The 19,814-nt window shown below is 51.4% G+C and overlaps 1 protein-coding gene across 1 annotated transcript in view; it reads right to left on the bottom strand.

Annotated features, from left to right (window-relative positions):
• Nucleotides 1–19,405, bottom strand: part of CACNA1E (calcium voltage-gated channel subunit alpha1 E) — a 161,750-nt gene extending 142,345 nt beyond the window's left edge. Inside the window, exon 1 of the mRNA XM_087734697.1 lies at nt 19,307–19,405. The gene's annotated coding sequence lies outside the window, so the exon portion shown is untranslated. The remainder of the gene's footprint in view (nt 1–19,306) is intronic.
• Between the last annotated feature and the right edge of the window lie 409 nt (nt 19,406–19,814).

Genomic DNA, 19,814 nt, shown 5'->3' on the forward strand with positions numbered 1-19,814 from the left:
AATCTGAATGAAGCTAAGGGAAGAAAATCCTGGAGACAAGTGCTTCATTTAAACGTCTCCTCCAGTACTCCCATTCATTCATGCACTCTGTGAACGTGCTCCTGCCCCAGCACACTTCCTCTGCCAGCACCTCAGGGAGGAAGCACAGAGAAAACCTGCAAATACCCATCCTCTTTGGGATGCCTAGAAATCCCTCAACCCACTGTCAGGACACTGCACATCAAAATTCCAAATCTAGCCCAAGCACGGCCATCCTGGCTTGTGCAGAAGGGAAAAAAATGCTGCCAGAGGGCCCACGCATATCGGCAACCCCATTCCTCACCATTTCTCCTATGTTGTTGCTACAAGCTGCCACTGGTAGGGATGGAAATGCACCTTCTAACAGTGCATCCCTCTGGCTCCCCAGCAAAGTAGTTTTGACACCCTTTGACACATAGCCCTGCATGCAAACTGTCCAAATCCTGCCCTACATGGCCTCCCTGCAAGTTGGATGACCCCAGCACGGCAGCCAGCCTGAATGCACCAAGACAGCTTTCTCAGTGACAAGCCCAGGGTCTTTGTTTAAATATATATGTGCTGTTACTTCGGGACTGGTGATGCCTTGGATTCTGATGTCTCCATGGTTACCAGCTCGTGGTGGGAGCTGGGGGTTATTGAACTCTGGGGGTTCACCATTCATTGCCTGTCTCCCTCTCCCCATCCCCACAGCTCCACACAGCCCTTCTGCCTTCCCCGGTAGCTGCCGAGGCAAGGCAGCTCCCCGCTAGTGCAGCGGGAGGGGGAGGAGAAGCAAGGCTCTCCCCAAGAACTCGTTACGTGCATAATTTTGCCAGCTCCGCAGATGATTAGACACGAATGCAGATCAGCTTCCCCATCCCGAAAGAAAAGACAATTCTGATAGGCGTGGAGACGAAGCTGAGCATCTCCTCCCACCACCCGGCTAGACAGGAATGAAATATGGAGAGACGGCGTCAGGATCAGCACTGACATCCCAGTGCCGAGCTGCTGTCATCTCAGGGGAGCAAGCGGCAGAGGCAGCGGCGCCCACCCGCTGGCGGCTCTCCCCACAAGCTTGCTTGCTCGCACGAACCTCCCTCAGCCAGGCAAGCGTGTGAAGGCAAGGTGAGCACCCAGGGTGCAGGTTAACAGGCCAAGGTGCTGGCTGGAAAGAGCGCCAAAAAAATAGAACTACAAAGCCCAGCTAGAGAGAAATGGGCGTCTTTTACATCCAGGAGCATCTGACTTTGCTCGACGCCGAGCTTCATGGAAGCACCCAGAGACACCTGAGCCCTTTGCCCAAACCCAGCACCATTTCATTTTTTGCAGACACTACCTGGACTTGATCTGTTTTCACTGCCTGCTTGCTAACCTCTTATTCCCATATAGCAGTACTGTGTAGAGCAACCCCAAGGACCTCTAGCTTTTTAATATTGCTTTCCTTCCATGCAGCACAAAAGCCTAACGAGCTTTTTCTCCTCCTCCTTCCCACATGTACAGCCACAAACACTTCAGATGTGGACTAATTGGAGACAGTTTGGAGGGCAGTAAAGAGAGCATACAAAGGGCAGCAAAACACAACCTGATGGAAAAAAAAAGGCCAGAAGAACTGGATTTGTCTGGTCTGGAAATCAGAAGGCAGAAGAGACATGATAGCAGTCTTCAATTATGTAAAAGGTTGCTACAAAGGGTGCAGGAATAAATTGCGCTGCATCCCTACGGGGAACAGGACAAGAAGTAATGGGCTGTAAATTGTAGATTAGACACTAGGGAAGAAAAAAAAAAAAACTTAGTAGCAAAGATTATTTAAGCTTTGGGATAGACAGCTGGGGAGCTGCTGGGATTTGAGAGCAGGTCAGACAAACACTGATGAGGTGGTCTGGATAAAGCAGCTCCCATTTTGAGACAAGAGAAGGGACCCTTTGCAAGGTATGCTTCTACCCAGGGCTTTTAGCACTCAGCGGTGGGTTCAAGCTAGCTTTGCACCGTTTTCTGCCAAGCATGAGGGGACCAGCAGCTTTTTTGGGGTGATGCAGACCACCCTGTGCCCAGCCCTGCACCATGCCCCCCACCTAGGTTATTCTGCCTCCACCTTCTGCAATGCCCATGGGGTCACACCTAACGCAGCACCTCAGCCTGCCCTCCCTGGCACAGGCTCAGGGCTGTGCTGGGACAAGAGAGCACCCAGCTTTTGTCCAACATCTGTGTCTGTCCTGTGCTTAGGACCCACAGCACAGAGACCACCGCACAGGTATGACCTCCTCTCCCAGGGGCAATGCAGCAGGAGGACATCACCTCTGCTTCCCAGAAGGGATTAATGGTGTGGTACAGCTCTGCACTCCCTCTCAGTCACCAGTAAAGTTGACTCATCTGGGTCAGAAAGTGCAGCTCCTTGTTTTGTTAGACACGTGCCTCATTTCTTGATTTTCATGCTCAGAATCGCTTCCAAGTTGATCTGTGTATTTTTCTACTAAATAAGCACGTGTGTATTTTAAACAGAGCTAAAGAGACAAGACGACATGAAGCACAGGCCAGCTGAAAGCATCTTTAAAAACAAAGGAGCCATGTATACTTAGCAAAGCCTCCAACCCTGCAGAGGACAGCTGCTGGAGGTGCACATATATGAGCTGCCAAGTTGTCTGCTGGTCCCATCAAGTGGTGAGAGCTGGAGAGACCCACCAGAAAGCCACGGACCTCCACAGTGAGCAAGTGCTGCTCTCCTGGAGAGAGGAGGTTGCAATTGCCATAGGGGAGAGAAATTGGGTGAGGGCTGCTGCATGACTCCCATGGTTGGTAAACTCTCAGAAACCTGTGAAACTGCCTTGGGGTGAAAAAAGCACCTTCCAGTAAATGCCAAATGCTGTCCCCTGATGTCTCCATTAAGGTTTGTTCTCCAGGGCCTGCATAGGCCAAAATATGCACTTCTGTTTAACAACAGGAAAGCCCATGAAACTTGAAACATCTTTAATAATATTTACTCTCACAATAATATGAGCACTGTAACAAGGACTGAAAGGGAAAAAATGGCCTAAATCTTAGGGTGTTTATGTAAAGTGAGACTAAACTTTCCCAAAGTAGGATCTTTGCCAAAACCAACAATCCTCACTGGAGGAGGAAAAAAAACCACAAAAAACTTTTCAGTAACAGAAACTTCTGAGACTGTGCTGCAAAATACAAAGAAAAATAACAGTGCAGTGGGAGGCAGACAAAAGCATGGACCTCTCCCTTTTGGGACCATGCTTCTGGCCAGCTGAATCACAAGAAAGCTGCCCTCTGAATGGGATGATCAAGAAACATTAAATTTGTCTTCTGTTAAAAAAAAAAAATCTCTTCACCCATCAGCTATTGCAGACTGCAAGAAAAAATATGAGCAAATTCCCGCCAGGATGCTCTAGCCAATTTTTGCCAATTAGGTTAATGACCAGAGAGGCAGCAGACCCAACCTGTCACTGGGAAAGCTGAGCCCTCGGAGATGCCCTGCCTGATGCTCCACCTCAGACCCGTAGTTTATATTCTGGTTACAAAACAAGTACTGCTCTCAATTTCCAAACTCCCATCTTTTAACTGAAGCGTGTACTTTCCTGGCACTTGTTCTGCTTCAGTACCCAGGGTATAACTACGCCTCTTGTGTTTAAAATGTATCTGCCATCTGGAAAGCACACAGAGACCCATACCCTTGCTTTTCTCCTCTCCAACTGCAGGCGCCTGGATTTAAGCATGCAAACATTTTTATCCATTTTTTTCCCCCCTCCCTTACTTGTGTCTGAGCTGTTTGACTAAAGTCTGAGCCATTTCTCAGGGTCTGTCTCACAGCCCAGTCAACACGGAGGGAACTGGTGCCAAAAACCCATTTCTTTCTGATCTGATTGTTTGTTTTCCAGCCTTTCCAGTTTGGGATTTTTGACAGGGAGCCATCTGAAACCAACTGCTCATTGTTTACTGGGAAGCCTGCAGCTGTGTTTCAGTCATTTCACTCGCAAAAAGACCTGAGGAACCAATGGAAAGTCAATTAGCTCCTTGCAATAGCCTGGCATTTTGCAAAGCTGTTTGGTATCCACACATGCGGGAAAGCCAACCCAAACAAGTGCCCTGGGGTGTCATTGCTGGACCAGCCCAAGGATGCTCCTGTTGTGCTGCCTAGCTACCTGGTCCCACAGCTCGGGAGGCTGCCGGTGCCTACAGCAATGCCCCAGCCGAGGTACCTCCCCGGATCCACTCCTGCTCCATATCCAAGACCTGCAGCTGATCAGGAGGGTTTGGAGAGAGACACAAGAGGGCCAGAGTCCCCAGAGTGGGCAGTCCAGCAGCACCGCCCCCAGGTCCATCATCTGGATGGCATCTTCCCATCTCCTCCAAAAAACACGCCATCCTCCTCATGCTTGGGCAGGATGGGCAAGTCCTTGCCCTTACAAGCATTTAAGAGCCAGAGATCAAGCCACCTCCCCATGGCAGTCCAAATATACCAGGTCCCTGGCTGTGTGGCACTTTTCCTGACAAACCTTTAATCATGCTTTTGAATTTGCTTCAAGCTACCTTCTCAGCATCCCCCTGATTGCAGACCAGAACGGGGCATGTTATTACAAGAGAATAAATAAAAGCAGTAGCAAAGTCCCTCAACACCTGCTGGCTGCTCCTCCCCAACTCCAGGGCTCACCCAGGCGGGTTTCAGCCAGGGCTTGGTGGATTTTCCAAAGCAGCCCCTACTCCTCCCCAGGCCACCGCTTCCCCATCCTGAGAACTGCACAGAGCCAGGTCCAGGTAACCAAGCATTTGCCATCAGCATTTTGGTCTCCTATCCTCTTCGTTACATACTGCTACTCCATCAAGCTGCAGACTTTTACCAACAGCTTTGTTGTCTTTCACATTACTAAAAATATTATTAACTAGCACAGCTTAGGGCAGAGTCTGAGATGCATCCAGAAACAAACACCTTCTAATGCTTCTCCACTTACAGCAACACTGAAGTGGACCAGGCAACTTTTTACCCACTTTAATATCATTCCTATTCAAGTCAAACATAACTCCTAAATCATTGCTTTCATAATTATCTTTTGTGATGTTATGAGCAACACCAAGTTAGCTCATTATGACCCACTTTCTATGACCACCTGTTGACTGAAGTGACATACACCTTCCTTCAGTCCATGGGCAAGACAAGACTCAGCCATTCAGTGTTTCTTCAACAAAGTTTGATGTTGAGAGATTGGCATGCCCCAGTCAGTCACTGGTGCAAAATGCCACAAGCTGAGCATCACAATCCTCACTGTCCCCAAAATTTGCACAGTGTTAACAGCCACCACTGTTTAACAGAAGCCCTTAGCCAGTCCTGCTGCAATTCTTGACTCAACATTGTACGTTCCTGCCCTTATAAAATATTTGCCTTCAGCAGATGGCAGGAGGGGGCTTGATATCTTCTTCAGCTGCAGTAAACAAAGTTTGTAGTCTCTTGTGAATTAAATCTAGTTTTATCTCAAAAACCAAGTCAACATTTAATAGTTCTGCCTTCTCAGAATTAAGTTTGTAGGCTACATTTTCAGGGTAGCAGATGAACTTCTGGGGCCCATGGCAGCACACAGCCTGTAGCAAGAGCAAAACGAAGGATGCTAGAGCAGGATGAAGGATGCTGCAGGTTGCCCAATCCGCCTTCATTCCAATTTTTTCCTAGCCCTGGCCTGGGAAGAAGCAGCAGTCAGGCACAGTCTGATCCTCAACCCAAATTCCACAGGGAACCACATGAAGCTCAAAAGCCATGTGATGCCACTGTCCCAAACACATCCACCCAAACCACTGAAGCTCAGTGGTCCCAGGAAGTTTCACAGGCTGTGCCTAATCCACTCATTGGGGACATCCTGGGGCTTGGCAGCTCGAGCCCAATTCATCTGCTTTGATCAGGAGAGATTCAGCATGCAGCATCCTTTCCACCTGCTTTGATTGCCAGAAACAAACTGGATTTTATTTTCCAAGCCTTTAACCAAGGGATTTGCTGAGAGACACTGGCTCACCCAGCAGGCTCTGGCCCCCGTCACTGCCCATGGATCTGAAGCCACATGGCTGCAAAATGACCTTAACACTGCAGTGGGGGTGACTACGCACCCATCGTGCCAGGTCCTTAGATAACCCCCACACTGCCAGCCTGCCCCAGCTTTATATGAAGACACCAAGAAAGCTAAAGACCCTCTGAGCAAAGCCAAGAGCAGGTGATGGCTCTCCCCAGGCACCCCCAGCGATGCTTTCACAGGGGCTGATCCTGCCCAGGGAGGACAGAGGCACACACCACACCAGGCAGCCAGCACTCCCCAGGGCTGCTCAGGCTTTGAGGCACAGCTCCAACACATGATAAACAACAATATTAGTGAAATAATGTCTAAACAGATCCAAACAGGATTCTCCTGCCAGCAGGCAGGGAGGGCTTCTCGCTGCAGGAGGCACCCAGAGACGCATACAAGCAACAGGGAAATAGCTTAAAATGCTGAATAGCTTTTTTGGCATCTCTATCCTCCTGATGCAGCTCATCTCAATTCCAGTCACCAAGCAGTCTCTCCCAAACAGAGAGGTGGGGCAGTCAAGGCTTTTGTGGATGCACATTCACATACTACCTCCGAGAGTGGTATCTTGCAAAGTCTTTGCTATATTCCCACCCCTGCCCAGAGGGAAATTCATATATTACCCCCAAGGACCCCAACTTTAGGCAAACCAGACACAGGCTCCATAAACACACAAATCCAGCATGCCGCCTCTGTCCTAGGCATGCAGCATTGCCCAGGGACCAGGGTGCTGGAGCAGGGGGTGGGTTTGGTCACCCAGCAGGCAAGAGCAGGAGAGGAGTGATGGGCAAGGATCTGCAGCAGCCTAAGCCAGCAGCACTCCCAGAGCTGCCTGCAGAGCCATAACCATTGTTCCCAAGTGCTTCCATCTAATCCCCAAGCTGCTCACATTAAACCAGCACATATCCCAAACCACAGCTATTATACATTGCTCTTATCCTTCTGCTTTCTGGAGCTATTTACAATGGGTGTTAAAGCATTACAGAAGCAGCTGTCAGCTACTGTATTTACGAAAGCTGGGATCTCCGAGCCAGCTCTTATCAGGTTTAATACAGTTCTTCCAGTGTGTCTGTCAGTAGAAATGAGATTTCAAGGGGGCTTTGAGGAACTTTGTATCCAGACCGTTCAGCTAAACCCAGGGGTAGCTGGTAACCACTGAGAAAAAGCATCAGCCTGCAGCTGTAACAGCACATGGAAAGGCACCACAGGTTCCCTCAGCTAGCGGCCAGCATGCCAGGTGGGCTCCCAGGCATTTCCTGGAGGCCAGCAGGATGCTGGGATGTGCTATTGGGGCAGCCCGGGGGCAACCATCACTTCCTAGGCAGGCTGGGAAGCCTGCTGCTCCAGCCCCAGGCTGCCCCAGCCGGGATATCAAGCAGGGCACAAGGCAGCTAGATGAAAGCGCGTAACATATCATTAGCTAAGTGACATGGAAGAGTGCAAGAGCCCACTGCTTCCAGCCATGAACAGACAGGTGGGCCTGGGCAATGGCCAATCTTGTGCATGGGCACTGAACTCCCCCCAGGCAGGGCTAACGCACACATGCTACCCTAGGACAAGACTGGTGCCCTCAAGTCCAGATTTAAAGCTGGCTGTGCCTAGGGGGCATCTGTGCTCCCAAGACTACATGAAGAATGAAGACTTTAAGAGGGCAGGGGAAATACAGGAACAATGGGTGCCTACAGGTATCAGCTTTGAGCACAGCCTGTTACCCAGCTGATGGAGAGCAGGAGTTACTATACTATTTTTAAAACGTAGAAATTCAGACCTGGATTGAGCAATGGAACACCAGGAAAAGAACTTGCTCTCAAGAGCTGAGCCCAGCTGGGTCTCTCTGCTCTTGCCTCCCTTTCTACCTTCCTCAGCCACCTGAACTGCCAGACCTGCCAGACTCACCCCGACCCACCTCACCTGGGCAGGACTTCAGAAAGCTTCTCCATATTTCCCTTGGGTCTCATCTTAGAGGAGACACCCAGGGCTGCCTGCACCCCCTCATATGGACACAGCAGTCCCATGGGTAATGAGGGCATGCAGAGGGAGGGAGAAGCTGGTAGCCAAAGAAACAGCAGAAAACACCCATCGGATTCAGAGAGCTGCCACAACAAAAAAAAAAAAAAAAAAAAGAGAAGAGCTGATGGCTTTGCTCTGAGGAAGGCAGTGAGAAGCTTCAGCTTTTAATCCCAGGATTTCAGAGGATTCAGCCAGGTTGCTCTGCTGCCTGTTTCTCCCCCCACACCTTCCCCTGCAGCTCACATTTGGGCAGTTTCAGCTGAAGGCAGCAAGGAGCTGAGGAAACTGTTGCTGGGAAACTGTTCAAAAACCCTGGCTAGACGAGCACCTACAGCCACAGGGCTGATGGTACCCAAGCAGCACAGGCTGGCACAAGCAACAGCCGCTCGGTGATCCCATCGGTCCCTGTATTTGGATAGATCATCCACTTAATCCCAGCCCAGATAGATGCAAAATAGGTCCTTATTTAGGATGGACTAGGCAATGCTAATCAGAACAGCATGTCCACTAAGCAAGTGAGATTTGATATCATGGTCCGCTAGATCCCATTAAAGGTTTTGCTGTGCCCATGCGGAGGTGGTTTCCCCCAAAACCACTCTGGTGCTGGGTTGCATTTGCTCCTCCTTGGGCTGCAGAAGCTTGGACCAGCTTCTCCCCTCTGGCTGTTCTCCAGGGTGGATGCACTGGATGCAGGGCTCAGCGATGAGCACTAGATCCCTGTCCTTCAGGACGGCAGGGCTCATTGCCACCAGTAACCTCAGTAACAGCATTCTTTTTCATTCTACACACCAAAGACAAAATTGTTACCTTGTAAGTGCCCACGTTTCTCCTACCTGCCCCTGGGAACATGTTAGAGCCTGTAACAAGTTTTGCTCTTCTGAGTGACAGTGCATTACCTGCCTGCACTGCAGCCCTCAGGGATTTTGCTGGCTAGCCCCAGCCTTACAGAGGGACACAGAGCAACCCAGGCTAAGCACAAAAGGGGTATCTAGGGCACAGTTAGAAGCTCCTTTAAAAGGAAATACTGTTTCCTACTTAAAAACAACCTCTTCTTGCACTGTCTTGACGAATACGCTGTACTATACATGTTTTGCACAAGATTGATCTCAAAACTTCCTTTTCATTACATGCACACACACCCCTACTATAACACTGCTTGCTGAGCCCCACCAGCTCCAAAGCATTAATGCCACCCCACGTGAGGACACCCCCAGGGCTTCAGCCCCACTCGGGGGGTTTCTGCCCCCAAGCCCCAGCACAACCCATCTCCCACCTGCTGCCACAGAAGGCCATTGCTTGCTGTCTGCAGGGGATAAATGCCTTTCATTTCTTGCCAGCTCTGCTCAGAGGGAAACTAGTTCAGCACAGACAGCAGATGGTTAAATGAACATTTGCCCCCACAAGGCATTGCCTTGGAGGTTTGTTTTTTTTTTTGAGCTCCATCCGTTTCCCCCGGTGCCTGATATCAGAGTTATGAAGAGCACATCATTTGTTTCTCTTGCTCTGAAGCCTGCAGTTACATAGCTGGGGTGCAGCTGCCCTCCTGCTGCCAGGCAAGCTCCCAGCTAGCCAGCCTGGAGGGACCTTGGCTACAACTGCTAGAGCTCTGAAATACAAACCTGTGAGGTTTACAGCAGCAGATGACCCAGGTGTTTGTCATGGGCCCAACAGATGTGATGGAAAGAGCCAAGGATGGCCCCAAATGTAGCAGAAATGTCCAGAGATGGAGAGCAATTTATACCAAAGCAATTTATAACATCCCCCAAGCAATCACCTCCCCTCCCCTCTTCACTGCCCATTTCTTGAAAGAAATGAGGAAAGCTCAGTGGAGTCCCTACTCAGCCAGAGGAGCTATTTCCTCACCCCATGATTTGATTTCCCTGCAGATGAAGGATGCTCACCACCCTCCTCACTGTGCCTCCCACTCCAGGCTAAGCAATGGCTGCACATGTGGGACACTGATCTCAGCTGGGGCCTCTGAATGCTGCTGTGTAGCACAAATAAGAAGTGATAATAGGAACTGGAGGGTGAATTAAACATATGAATCACTTCCTCTCCTGGCTTTTCCTGCTCCTGTTGTTTCTTTTATCCCCTCAGAAGAAGCCCAAGGAGAACCTTAATTTCATTTTCCTCCCCAGTCTGCAATGAACACCCAGGGGGGTACTGTCTCTCTCCTCATTTTCAGCTGACAGCAACAGAGCTGTGCCAATGCTCCCGAGACCATTTCTCCATTGTATGGCGAAGCAAACCCCTTGGGTGCTTTTAGCAGGAGCCAGAGCCCCTCTAGCTCCAACAAAGCAGCTACAGCCCCAATCCAGACCTCGCCCTGCCTCTCCTGCAACCTGGGGCTCTCTCAATCTCTTATGTATAGCCCATGCCCTACACGCAGCCTTCTAGCCTCGCGTTCCTGGAGGGTGGGTGCACGGGCACCCCAAGGCCTCTCAGCACATCACAGGCCTCCCTGGATGAGGCTGGGCACAACCACTCCAGCTGCCATGAGCCTCGAAGGGCACTGGACAGCCCATTGCTTTGGGAAAAATCTCTTTCAAGCCCAAAAACGCCATTTCCCCGCACCAGCTCACCCCCAGCCTGGGACCAGGGCATCACCAGCACAGCAAAGGACAGCTTCTGCAGAGTCCTGAGGTGGCTCGTTTGCAGAGAAAGCTGTGGCTCTCCCGCCATCTCCTCCACCCTGGGAGCAATCCTGCCCGCAGGGTCTCCTGCCAGTCCAGCCTGTAATTATGACCAGCAGAGAGGATTAGCTTGGCCAGCCTCCAGGAGGGTCTCATCCCCCACCCTGATGGCACATGGCAGCATCATGCTCCCCTCCATTTACCTCAACTGCAATATCAACTGCTCCAGCATAGAGCTAATTACTGCCTGCAAGGAGATGCTGCCAGAGAAACGAGCCAAGTGGGACACCCCAAAGCAGCAGAAAGCCTGGCAGGCACAGACAGTGAAAGGACATCTTGCTACAGCTGAAAGGCAGAGGGATGCAGCCATCACCACCCAAAATCCCATTAAAAGCCTCTGCCCACAGACTGGGGATGTAGCACAGTGGGGGAAGGCTTTGGCACCAGCTTTTCCTCCTGCTTTGGGACTCCTGGGCCGTCCCTCCTCACTCTCCTGCCAAGGGAAAGGGTGCAGAGCAAGGCAGAGCTTGCAAAACCCCTAATCCAGGCTCTGGTGGCAAAATGAAGCATGAGGGTTACAAAGCCCTTTGAGATTGTAGGGACCAAGACCACTCCAAGGGTGCAGGAGCCCAGGAGAGACAGTCCCCTCCTTGTCTCAATAGGAGATTAGGTACCTTAGGTACCTCCAGGACCATGTTTGTTACCTGCCTGGGGGTCTTTAGTGAAAACCTAGGAGGGCACTAAAGGTTCATGATGGCAAATGAAGCTGCATTTCTCTGCCACAGCATCACCCAGGCAGAGAGCAGGGACAAGCCACCAGATAGACCTCCCTCACACTGACTGTGCTGCCGGGGAGATGCAGCTCTGGGCTGCGCTTGCTCAGGTCCAGCATTTCAGGTCACTTCAATGCATCAGGGAGTCCAAGGTTTTCAACTCTGGGAGTGCTCCAAAATGCAACTCAAAATTTCCATACTGAATAATCACCTTTTGTTTGCCATCTGAGACAGCTACGCATTGAAGCCCTGCAATTTTCTAAGGGGGAAAACTGCTTTGTCAGCTCAAGGAAGTCTAAATTGACACAACCTGAATTTTCATCCACCTCCCCTAAACATGTGCTCCCCCCAGCTCCTCCCATACCCATCATGAGGCAGTCTGCAGGCTTCCTGTGCCTCAGGTGCCAAACAAAATAATTTCTGCCCTGATCCATAGATAACTACGTCAAAAAATGTCCAGCTTCTCAGTTACGAAGAGGGTTCACACCATGGCACCAGAAGATCATGTCATAGCAGGCATCACCTCCATCTTTAAGAAATGTCCAAGTAACCACAGAACAGACAGTTTCATTACGGCAACAAAAGCAGATTTAATCATAAAAGTAGGATTTTACAAGGCCCTAGGAGAACCCACAAGACATATACCAGAAGGCCTTCTGCACTGGAAGTGTTTTCCCAAGCTGCAGGTAGTTTACAGCAAGAATTCCAAAACAGAGACAGAATATTGCAATTTATCTGAATTTGTCAAATGCTTCAGCCCAAAACTCCCTCAAAAAGACGTTAAGAAAACCAAATCAGCAGCCTCCTAAGCCATAAACTGAATTCATCCATCAGAAACCAATAAGGACATCTAGTACAAAATAGGAATAAGTGACAGACAATAAGCACATCCAAAATTCAGCACCAGGGACCAGCCCAAGCATCTGTTGGCATTAAGAGCCCAAAGCTGTGGCTGTAGGGGAACCAGAGGAACAGCTGTGGCTGGGACCAGAGAGCCCACACCAGGTATGTGAGCAACATAAAGGGCAGGTGACACCTCTTGTTGACAGAGAACCAAAGTCCTCCAGCCAAGGCAGTAACTGATTCACACACACATGTTGCTGGGCACTACATGTATTGCAGCTGCATGGAAAGAAGATGGAGGAGGCCTCAATGTCATCACCAAAAGCACTGCAGAGGTCCCTGGAGCAGCATGCAGCAAAAGCACAGCACTGGGCTCTGCAAGCCACTGGCTGGGAGGTGCTGTGGTGGGATCAGCTCCAGCAGGGCTCAGCTGGTGCTTGGGAAAGCCTCAGCTTTAGGTAGGACTGGCACACCACTCGTCCCAGCGCCATGGGGGACAGGGAGGAGCAGGCCAGGGCATCAGGCCAACAGGTGACTGCAGAGCTCCCAGCCATGGTGAGACTGAAAAGAGCAGGGACTCAGGAGTGAGCAATTCTGGGATGAGAGGTAGGGAGCTCAGAGTGGTTCTGCTGTCCCCATTGCAACAAAAGCCAATGAAAACAACAGCCCTGAATTCATACCAAAGCACAATGAGTTTAGAACAATAGACAGATCTTCTTTTGTTTTTTTTAGATACAACATGCAATTAACCTGCGGGACTCATCACCACACAGCTAATTGAGAGCAAAGACTCAAGGGGGCTGCAAACAAAACAACAGCAACATGCACAGTGAAAAGCATCCATGCTGGCGAAGGTGGGAAAAAACATCCCCCAAGGTAGTCTTCCATAGGTGTGTCCACCAGAGAGCTGCTGCCCAGGGACTCGGGCATCCTTGCCAAGGGTGTGGGCTAGGTGCTGTTTTGCCAGAACAGAGGGAAACCAAGGAGAGGTGGCAACTCTTCCGTGCTCTAAGAACTGCACCTGGTGTCATGAGTCACCCTGAGAGCAGGGCTGTGAACAGGCATGGCCCAGGTGTCACGCAGGGTCCCTCCCAGCCTTGGAGCAGGGTCACTCCCAGCCAGGGAAGGTCATGGTGTCCACTTACAGCACATGGACCACTCTGGGACAAGGAAAGACCAAGCCTTGCTCTTCATTTCCACCTCACCTACACTCATTTTGAGGCCATTTCCACCACCCCACAGTGCAAGCAGAGTTTATCATACATGCAAGCAGACTTTATCATACATGCAAGCAGGAGGTCTGCATCCTAAAATGGCCAGTGCCTCCCAGGTGAGCAGCCTGCTCTCAGTACACTGCATTCCCAGTCTGACACCAGTGTTCCCAGTGCATGCATGTGCAATTTCCATCCCTGCCAGAGACCATGCCCAGCACAGGGCTGTTCTCCAGAGGGCTGGTGGGCGGGGATGCCACCCTAGCAAGTACTTGGGCAGGATCTGTGAATATCCACGTGTCAAGAAAGCAACATCAGAAAAAAGTACCTAAAATTGCCCTCATGGAGCAGCCTGGTTCCTGCTCCAGCAGCCTGCTGCTCACTTATGGCTAGGGAGCACAGAGGGAGGGAGGAAAATTGCTAAATGCAGCCTCTCTTTGCAGGGCTAGGATAAGGAGGGGGGGGGGGTGCCTTTCCTGGCTAAGAGCTGCTGCTGGCTTACGTACCCAGCCATACAGCACCACGATGGCCATCTCAGAGGACAAATAACAGGAGCTTGAGAGCAGGGAGATATATTGCACAGGTCCTCTTCCCTCAGATCCACATTTGCTCAGTCCCTCTCAGCCACCCTTTATTCACAGGAGGATCATCAGGCAAACCCCAAACCTGCCACCACTCAGCATTTCTGAGGAGATCCACAAGCAGCCTGTCCCAGCTCAGACCCCAAGCACTGCCAGGGATAAAGAAGGCAGACCTTCCCAGATATTTTTGGAGGGAGTCCCCAAGTTCACCACGCAAGGCAGTGCATGTCATCCCCAGCAGACGGGAAAAATGACTGCTCAAATTCACTGCAACTGCTGCCAGCAAGGAGAAATGCTCAGAAGGAAAACCAGCCCTATGGCTGCAAGCAAGTCGAGGGAAGGATCTGGCTCTCCCACAGCCTGGCACAGAGGCGGGGCACATAGTGGGGATGAGCTAGTGACCCACTGCCTCCCAGAGCCCATCTCTCTCTGCATCCCGTCCTCCATGCTTCAGAAATGCATAAATCTCCTCTTTTGAGTGAGCCAACCAGGGAAGGCGCCCCGCTGGACTTGTTTGCGAACAGAGGACTCGTGGGCGATGTGATGGCTGGAGGCTGCCTTGGGCATAGGAATCATGAAATGACAGGGGTTTTGATTCTTGGAGAAGGAGGGGGGTCAGCAGAACTGCTGCCTTGGAGTTCTGGAGGGCAGACTTCAGCCTGTTTAGGAGCCTGGTTGACAGAGTCCCTTGGGAGGCAGTCCTGAAGGGCAAAGGAGTCCAGGAAGGCTGGATGTTCTTCAAGAAGGAAATCTTAAAGGCACAGGAGCAGGCCATCAGTTGGCAGCTGGTCAGAAGCAGTGCTCCCCAGGGCTCAATATTGAGGCCAGTCCTGTTTAATATCTTTATCAATGATCTGCACCTTCAGTAAGTTTGCAGACAACACCAAGTTGGGTGGAAGTGTTGATCTGCTGGAGGGTAGGAAGGCCCTATAGAGGGATCTGGACAGGCTAGATCGATGGGCTGAGGCCAACTGTATGAGGTTCAACAAGGCTCAGTGCCAGGTCCTGCACTTCTTGGGTCACAACAACCCCATGCAACGCTGCAGGCTTGGGGAGGAGTGGCTGGAGAGCTGCCTGGCTGAAAAGGACCTGGGGGTGTTGATAACAGCCAGCTTAATATGAGCCAGCAGTGTGCTCAGGTGGCCAAGAAGGCCAATAGCAGCCTGGCTTGTATCAGGAATAGTGTGGCCAGCAGGACCAGGGAGGTGATAGTGCCCCTGTACTCAGCACTGGTGAGGCCGCACCTCGAGTCCTGTGTTCAGTTTTGGGCCCCTCACTACAAGAAGGACATTGAGGGGCTGGAGCGTGTCCAGAGGAGGGCAATGAAGCTGGTGAAGGGTCTAGAGCACAAGTCCTATGAGGAGCAGCTGAGGGAACCAGGGTTATTTAGTCTGGAGAAGAGGAGGCTGAGGGGAGACCTTATCACTCTCTACAACTACCTGAAAGGAGGCTGTAGTGAGGTGGGGGTCGGTCTCTTCTGCCAAGTAACAAGCAATAGGAGAAGAGGTAACAGCCTCAAGTTGCACCAGGGGAGGTTTAGATTGGATATCAGGAAAAATTTCTCCACCAAAAAGTTTGTCAGGCACTGGAACAGGCTGCCCAGGGAACTGGTTGGGTCCCCATCCCTGGAGGTATTTAAAAGACATGTAGATGTGGTTCCTAGGGACACGGTTTAGTGATGGACTTGGCAGTGCTGGATTACAGTTGGACTTGATGATCTTAAAGGCCTTTTCCAACCTAAATGATTCTATGACTCTATAATATGCCTAACCACATCCTAACATCATCACCAGGATGCTTTAACCTGCAGTTAGCTAATGAAAATGACAAGCTGCTTTTACTCACAGAATCAGCAAGATTCTCACATGTGGAGCCATGTGCCCCCAGCCTCCTCAGCCCAATGCAGGGCAATGCCATCGCCTCTGATGGTAGCTCCCCCAGCTCTCAGAGTATGCAAACATTGTGGCAGAGCACAACAAGAAGCTCCTGCCAAGCCCCCAAAAAAATCAATGTTAGCAGCACAGGCAGAAAGCAGGAGGCCTGACATCCTCAGACCTAGAAGGGCAGCTGGGCCCTTCACCCCTAACCCATCACCCCACCTCCTGCCATGGCCAGCACGCTTAGAGAAGCGGACGAGAACAGGGCAAGCATGCAGCAATGCTTCCCCAAAATGCTCTCCCAGGTTCAGCAGGGGGTCATTTTTATTTAATAGACCTCCATGGTCTTTTCTTTCCAGACTTTTTCACCACACCTTGAGCTCAGGTTTTTTTTCTTAAGCATCCACAGCACCCTGCAGCAAGGGGTCCCCCTGCTTACCACCACACAGCTTGCGTATCTGGACCCTGCTGCTTCCAGCTGAAGTCCCATAGATCTCGCATCAGAGTCCAAAATCAAGTAATTCCCACACACCCTCTCTGGATCAATGGTGATTTTATAGCAAAGCAGCCTCAGTCATCCCCGAGACCTCCTCTCCCCCCACCCCAGAAAGCACCCAGCAGGTAAGCCAATGACAACAGGAATTTCCAGCAGCATGGCCCAGGGGGAGAGGAGCTGGCCAGAAGACCTGCCCATAGCCTTCTCCACCTACCAGGTATGTAAGATGGGGCACAGAGCACTCCTGATCCCCCTCCAAGGGGCTGACTCGGCTCAGCAGCTCTTTCTAGACAACGCAGCAGCTAATGATGCTAACAATCATCTCCCAGCTGTCTGGTGGCCCCAGGTCCCTGACCCAGATGCCACAGGCTGTTCCTCAAGATACTGAGTCCCTGGGAGCAGAGCGCTCCCCAGGGAGCTGCAGAGCAGGACAAGAGCAGTGAGGAGCCAGGAGTGACAGCGGCTGGAAGAGGCTGTTTTACAGCTCAAGCAAGACAACAAGAAAATCATTAATTTCAATCAACTGATTCTACACCCATGAGGTTTTTATTTTATTACTTTGGAGATGGTAGAGAGTAATTTATCAATCAAAGGAGGAGATGTTGCCGAACAATAAAAATGAATGCTGCATCTGGGCACTCACAGATGGAGAGCTGGGGAGGGGTGGAAGGGTGCCAGGGTCCGGCTGGGGAGAGGAACAGGGAGACCCTGGAGCAGCCAGGCTCCTGGATTTCACAGAGACAGGTCTGAGAGCACAGTGCCAGGAGATGGCTTTGGGAACAATTATGGCAGGCAAGAAGCCAGGTAGCTGCTGCTGATGGGACAACCCATATGGCCACAGGCAGGAGAGCAGCACAAGGGTGCTCAGGCACAGTAGGGGCAGAGGGTACATGAGCCACAGGGTCTTCCTGACCTGACACCCTCATGGAGCAAGGACAGCACCTTGCACTGCTCCATCCCAAGTGCTTGGCTGCAAACCACTTCTACTTTAAAAACAGGGCGAGGAGAAGATGCCAAACAGATAGCAAACCCATGCTCCAGAGCAGAGCCTGCCTGGAAGCTAATGGAGCCATATGCCTCTCCTCTAACCTGGTCCTCCCCAGAGCTCAGCCTCCAGCCCAGCAGAAAGGGCCAACAACACTGCCAAGGGTGGAGACACCCACCCAACAGCACTGAGACCTGACAACTCGCTGCATAAATCCTACACGGTGCAACTGTACCATGAGGACCCCCTCCAAGGGGAAAGAGTCCCCCAGACACCCCCTCACTGCAGATCCTCCCCACTGCATGGCTAGGAGCAGCTCAGAGGTGGGGTTTGGGGCAGGCAATGGGAGGCAAAGTTGAGTAGAGGTCAAGGCCTCCTTCATCCTGAGCAACCATGTACATGACCAGGCTCAGCACCGCAAGGAAAGCCTCAAGGAAATGTTGAGTTCAGCTGTTGTGAGATAATTAGGAGGCAAAAAAAAGCCTGTGCAATGGACCAGAAATCCTTTACAAGGGACTGGGGCCAGTAAGCATCCCTGGGTCACCGCCAGCACTGCCTGTCCAGGGATGCCCAGCTCTCCAGCCTCCTCCAGAGCAGCTTGCTGTGGGCAGGAGCCCCATCTGCCGGCTTGGCCACAGAGGAAGCACATCCCAGCTCCGCAGGGTGAGGGGACATAGCCAGGCACACAGCACCCAGGGGCCAGCCCTGCTGCAGGAAACCCCGGCTCCAAGCAAAAGTGCCTGCGGTGGGTACAGGGAATGCTCCACAGGAGACAACCCCATAGACAACCCTGCTCCCCCTCCACAGCCCAGCCTCACCAGGCCACCAAAGTCTTACCCAACGACCCACCTGCAAAAACCACCTGCTCTTGATCATTGTTGCAGCAAGACTGTGAATTGCTTTGCTCCTCGTACACACAGGCACAAAAATGCACCCAATCTTTGCTCAGATGCTCTAATGTTATTTTACCCATCACCCCCAACAGGGTTTAAGTCAGCCCCCAGAGCCACCCGTAGAGACCGAGGAACAAGCCCCTGCTGACACCCCGCTCAAGGCTGTGGCATGTGAAGCACCAGCAGAGAAGGTGGGCTGGGGAAACCAAAAGGCTGATGTCAGTTGAGCAGAAACACTAAATATTTACACAGTCTGCCATCAGCCCCCAGGCGAGGAGGTGGCAACTGTACAATTTAAATGCAGCCAGCATAACAATTTTTGTGTAACTGGAAGCGCAAGAAAATTACTTAAACATACCCAATATGGGGAATTAAACTCAGTCAGGACAAAGGGAATCGAGCACTTGGGCAGTGCAAAGAAAAAGCCCAGCTCCTGGGGATTCAATGGGTTTTAGTAGCCACGAGGTATCAGTGCCCCCAAAGCACAAGGGCACCCCTCACCCACCACCATAACAGAACCGGGACTGGGGTAGAAGGGCACCCGGCTGCTGCCAGCAGCACCAAAGAGGTTCCCAGATAGAAAATACCTGCTTCACTGGGGGCTGCAGGAGAGCAAGGGGTGGCTGTGGCAGAGGGAGGCATTTGATGGCAGCAGGATGCAGTTACTCAGACTGGAATTAAACCAGGACTTGGGAGCTCACAAAGGAGCAATATGTGCAAGGTGACCATTAAACAGTGCCTCAAAATAAAATGCAAGTAATTCCTTAGAGCTACTTGTTTGCTGTTCCAGGCACTTAAATGCTACATATAGCCAGGCAAAGGATGCTGCTCTACAATCAGTGCCACGTGCTACAGCAGTTACAGGACCACAGCTCCAGGAGCACAGCACAGATGAAAGATCCCCAGGGCTCAGCACAGAGCCCACCAGCCCCATACCCTACACTTTGGAGGATCAAACCTTACCTGAACTCCTAGTTCTCAGCTGTAAGCAGAGCATTAGACACTGTTTCAGTCACCAAGGAGGTCCCTCAGATGAACAGGACAGCCCAGCACCTCCCAAACATCCCAGCTAGGAATTAGGAGGCCTGGGCTGAGCTTAAATATAGCCTTTGGTATAGGGTGGGGGTGGAAAGCTCAGGTGAGGTGATTCAGGACCCTGCCATCAGCTAGCCAGCTCTGCAGGTGAAGCAATGGCTTGTCTCTGCTGGATTTAAAGAGCCAAACAGGCTGTATGTGTTGGGGAAGATAGCATCCTTGCAAGCAGGTGACCCAGGCTGTGCGAAGCAGAGCTGCTGAGCGACGGGGCATTTCTCACACCTGGTGTGGGCGGCCCAGGGGACACATGCCACAGTTAACTGTGATGCTACCAGGTGAACTGAGATATGCTGCAGTAAATAAGGCTCAGGTGTCACCTCGGGATAGCGATGGCTCAGTGGCCAGGGCACGCAGAGCAACGCAAAGCCACTCACTG

The sequence above is a fragment of the Nipponia nippon genome, unplaced genomic scaffold (assembly GCF_047370975.1).
Source record: "Nipponia nippon isolate SJK-2023a ecotype South Korea unplaced genomic scaffold, ASM4737097v1 scaffold_5, whole genome shotgun sequence".
NCBI classification, from domain to species: domain Eukaryota; kingdom Metazoa; phylum Chordata; class Aves; order Pelecaniformes; family Threskiornithidae; genus Nipponia; species Nipponia nippon.